The sequence below is a fragment of the Panthera leo genome, chromosome D4, assembly GCF_018350215.1.
Source record: "Panthera leo isolate Ple1 chromosome D4, P.leo_Ple1_pat1.1, whole genome shotgun sequence".
Lineage (NCBI taxonomy): Eukaryota > Metazoa > Chordata > Mammalia > Carnivora > Felidae > Panthera > Panthera leo.
Genome location: NC_056691.1, coordinates 26,811,386 through 26,816,509, shown reverse-complemented (window position 1 = coordinate 26,816,509; position 5,124 = coordinate 26,811,386).

The window sequence follows — 5,124 nt, the reverse complement described above, 5'->3', positions numbered from 1 at the left end:
AGACACCCGGTCAAGTTCCAGATGACACTTCTACTCGTCTAACTGACCCGAACATACTCATGACCTCACTGCAGGGAGGCTGGGAAACGTCACTTTTGCTTGGGTGCACACGGATTCAGCCAGAAATCACAAGTTCCACTAGAATAGAAGGAGGGAAGAGTGATATCAGCCATGTGGCAGTTAGAGTAGTGTCCTCCCCCCCATCCCCAAGAAGTCCCTGTCCTAATCCCCAGAACCTGGGAATGTCACCTTACATGGCAGGAGGGACTTCGCAGATGTCGTTAAGCTAGAGCTCTTGAGATCAGGAGATAATCTTGGATTATCTGGATGCGGCTGATAATCCAGATCACCGCTTGAATCCTTAAAAGCAGGAAATCTTTCCTGGCTGTGGTCAGAGGGAGGTGTGACTACAGAGGCAGGACCAGAGACAACGACATTGCTGGCTTTGAAGATGGAAGGGGCCGCGAGCTAAGGAATGTGGAGGATCTCTAGAAGCTGAGAAAGGCAAAGGAACAGAATTCCTATAGGGCCTCCAGAAGGAATGCAAGCCTGCGGACACTTTCTTTTAGCCAGAACAACTCACATCAGACTTCTGAGACCTACAGGAAATAAATCTGTGTTGTTTTAAGCCACTAAATTTGTGCTCATCTGTTAAGCAGCGTAGGAAACAAAGGTCTACAACCGAAAGTCTCTTCTGCACCCATGCAGACATCAAAGCGGTCCTCAGATGGGTAGCGGTGAGAGACCCGGGCAGGACGGAGCAAGCACCAAGCAAGGGATTTATACAAACTCACACACTCATCCAGGATCCTAAGCAGTAATCCCTGGAGAGGGGGCTGAACGTTCTGCCCACATGCAGGATGAAGACTGTGCTATTAGTAAAGGAGAGGGTGACTTTCCCTTCTTAGGTGATGCAAAGATGTCATATTATCCCCTCTTGCCCCTCACAAATCTGCATTCCCGCAAAGAAAACTATGGCAGGGAATAGATTTTCATTATCTGGATGGAGGGGGTGGTGTGGTGGAAAGTTAAGATCAAGAGGCCCAGATTTCGTTCCTTTTTTTCATGCAACATACATTCATTGAGTATCTACAGGGTGTCCATGAAGTCTGCACACATAAATCATCATTTGTGCTTTCCAAATTGAAGAGGTCCTGGGTGACACTGTGTGCATTTGCCTGTATCCCCGGGCTTTGTGGACACTGGCCGTGCACCCCAGAAAGCAGTGAGCCAGACAGACGTGGGTCTGCTCCTGCGGAGCTTAGCGTCCACCAGGAAGGTTAAGGACTCCACACGGGGCGGGGGTGGGGGGGTGTGACTCTAGGTGGGGAGGGGTGTCGGGATGGGTCTGCTGTCACTGGCTCACATTGTGGTCCAGTCACTTACCAGGCTGTCCTTGAGCAGCTTCGCCTCTGTGTGCCTGGTTTGCAGAAAACAACATCTGGGTGGTTGCTAGGATTAACTGAGTTCACACACTTCCGAAGCATTTAGAACATAGTAAGTGCCCAATATGTATTAGCTGCTTCTGTAATTGTTGCTAGCTATGTGACTTGGAGCCTGGACCTCATTTTCCTGTCTTTTTTTTTTTTTTTTTTCACTTAGAGAGAGAGAGTGAGAGAGTGAGCTGGGGAGGGACAGAGAAAGGGAGAGAGAGGATCCCAAGCAGGCTCCACATTGCCAGCGTAGAGCCTGATGTGGGGCTTGAACCCATGAACTGTGAGATCATGACCTGACCAAAATTCCAGAGCTGGATGCTTAACTAACTGAGCCACCCAGTTGCCCCGATGGGGGGGTCTCCCTGTCTTGATAACCTGGTACACCTCACAGGGTCCATGGGCTCAGACCAGGACAAGTGTAAAAGACATTTATGCGATTAAAGCACATTACAAAGCGAATGGTGCTTTATGGGTTTACTGACTTGAGTCTGTTATGTACTGCCTGTCTCTCCTTCACTACGTGTAAACTCACAACGGCAAGGAATCTTGATCTCTTTTGTCACTGATAATGTCCCAAGCTCCAAGAACAGTGACTAGTACATAAAGCCCTCAATAAGGAATTGTCAACTTCCTTGAATGAATGAACAAATAAATGACTGATTAAGTGATCCTGGGTGTAGTCTGCTTAGGCTGCCATTACAAAATACCACAGATTGGGTGCCTTAACAAACAAAAATTTATTTCTCACAGTGCTGGAGGCCAGAAAGCCCAAGATCGGGAGCTGGGTGATTTGGTTCCTAGTGAAAGGTCACTTCCGGGCCCACAAACAACGGCCTTCTTGCTGTGTCCTTACAGGCAGAGAGAGAGAGAAGGAGAGGGAGAGAAAGAGAGGGAAGGGGAGAGGGAGAGAAAGAAAAAGAGAGAGGGAGGGTTGGCTCTCTGGTGTCTCTTCTTATAAGGACAGGAATCCTACTAGATCAGGGCCTCACCCTCTACTGCTAAGCTGCTCTCTTCCCTGAGTGTCTGGCTGAGCCGCTGAAGGTCACAAACGATTCAGCAGGTGCAAGTACTGTCCACAGACTCTAATAATTGATTTTGTGTTCATGGTGCACTTATTACAGGACGTTGTTCATTATTAACTTGTTGCAATATGCACTTATGCTTATGAATTTATAGGTATCGTAAATAATGTGACAATTGTTCAAAGGCGTATTGCTAAATCTTTTTTTAAAAAATTTTTTAATGTTTATTTTTGAGAGAGAGATAGAGGACATACAGGGGAGGGGCAGAGAGAGAGGGAGACACAGAATCTGAAGCAGGCTCCAGGCTCTGAGCTGTCAGCACAGAGCCCGACAAGGGGCTCGAACCCATGAACCGTGAGATCATGACCTGAGCTAAAGTCGGACGCCCAACCGACTGAGCCACCCAGGCACCCCTACATATTGCTAAATCTTATGTCCATACTGATCACCAGTGTGCAAATATGTCAGTTTTGTGTGAAGGGCAAACATTGTGCGTGGTTCATAATTCTCAGGGCGCTTATCTCTAAAGTACACACATGCCTGGAGATATCAAGTAAAACAAGACTCCAGATGCTAAGTAAATGGCCCCTGTTCTTGTGACAGCTACTTACTGGGTAACAAAACAAATAAACATGAAATCTAGACAACATATAAATCTTACGACCAAGAAAATACGTCGAAACCAAACACAGCACATTGCTCTAGGCTAGATCTCACAAACACACACAGCATCGATTTCACAACGATTTCAGAAGAGACTCGGAAAACCACTCCGCCTCACTCATAGGTTCAATTAGCTTTAGAGTCCCAATTCCAGCGGAGCGCTGACCCAGGTCACACCTATTGCACAGTGCTGCAGGGACTCCAAGGGCCACAGGCATGGTGGCAGCCAGACCAAGAGACCAGGGGCCACTCCAGTATTTCAGCAGAGTCAAGTTAACGGTGGTTGTTATGGAGACAGCTAGTGTTCTTCATGAATGAACAGCCGTTCCTTTGCTCTGCCCAAAGAAACACTGTCTGTGCCTGGGGACCCAGCTGGCTCCTTACAAAGGCACATGTCACCAAAGAGGGGGCTCGGAGGCAGAAGTGACCTAGCCTTCTTCGTACATGTTGATTGAGCTCTGCTATAGAGAACGCGACGCAAGCCTATTTTCTCCCCTCCCTACCTCTGGCCCAAACATGGCTGGATTGTGAAAAGGACCATGAACAACCACAACTGGCTTTTTGCCCTGTCGGTGACTGCACACACTGAGTTTTCCACAACTTTCAAAGCATTTCCTAAAGGGAGTGGTGGGAAAATTCCAGAAGACAAACACTCGGTAAGTGAACCCCAATACAGAGGGGTGTTCTCACAGACCGTAGAGCAGCCTGTCAAGCCCGGAGAGTTTTTCCGGAGATGCCACCTTCTTGCTAATGGACAGTCTGCTTACTCTGCAAAGCTGAAGCCGGCTAGATGCAAACTTTGCGCTGTGCTCTCTCTCTCTGTATCTGCTATGTGCAGAGCAGAACATGGAGGACGAATCGTTTAAATGCATAGCTTTAAAGCATCGGGGCGCCTGGATGGCGCAGTCGGTTAAGCGTCCGACTTCAGCCAGGTCACGATCTCGCGGTCCGTGAGTTCGAGCCCCGCGTCAGGCTCTGGGCTGATGGCTCGGAGCCTGGAGCCTGTTTCCGATTCTGTGTCTCCCTCTCTCTCTGCCCCTCCCCCGTTCATGCTCTGTCTCTCTCTGTCCCAAAAATAAATAAAAAATGTTAAAAAAAAAAAAAAATAAAGCACCAACAACAGGGCTATGCAGCCATCAAAAAGAACAAGGCAGAGCCACATGTGCTAAGAGGGAATAACCCTGGGATCCACTGGACACTGACCAAAGTAAGGAGCATAACAGTGTGTGTGATGTGTTCCCCGTTGGTGGAGACAGGCAGTGGCCAGGGGGAGGAAGAGAATGTGAACACGCAGAGAAAGAACCCAGAAGCATTCCCAAGAAACTGGTGTCAGATTTCCCTTTAAGGACAGAAACTAGGAAATTAGGAGTTGGAGTGGGGGTGGGGCGGGACTTACTTTTCACTACATGTTGAATTTGTTACAGTGTGGGTGTATTAGCTTCTATGATCTTTTGAATTTAATTTAAAATAACTTCTAAGGGGCGCCTGGGTGGCGCAGTCGGTTAAGCGTCCGACTTCAGCCAGGTCACGATCTCGCGGTCCGTGAGTTCGAGCCCCGCGTCAGGCTCTGGGCTCATGGCTCGGAGCCTGGAGCCTGTTTCCGATTCTGTGTCTCCCTCTCTCTCTGCCCCTCCCCCGTTCATGCTCTGTCTCTCTCAGTCCCAAAAATAAATAAAAAACGTTGAAAAAAAAATTTTTTTTAAATAACTTGTAAGACACCTATACGTAGCATTCTTTAAAAAATTTTTGTTTAACGTTTATTTGTTTTTGAGAGACAGAGATAGCACAAGCAGGGGAGGAGCAGAGAGAGAGGGAGACACAGAATCTGAAGTAGGCTCCAGGCTCTGAGCTGTCAGCACAGAGCCCGACGCGGGGCTCAAACTCACGGACCGTGAGATAATGACCTGAGCCGAAGTCGGATGCTTAACCAACTGAGCCACCCAGGCGCCCCTGTTTTTATTTATTTTTGAGAGAGAGATACAGAGCATGAGTGGGGGAGGGGC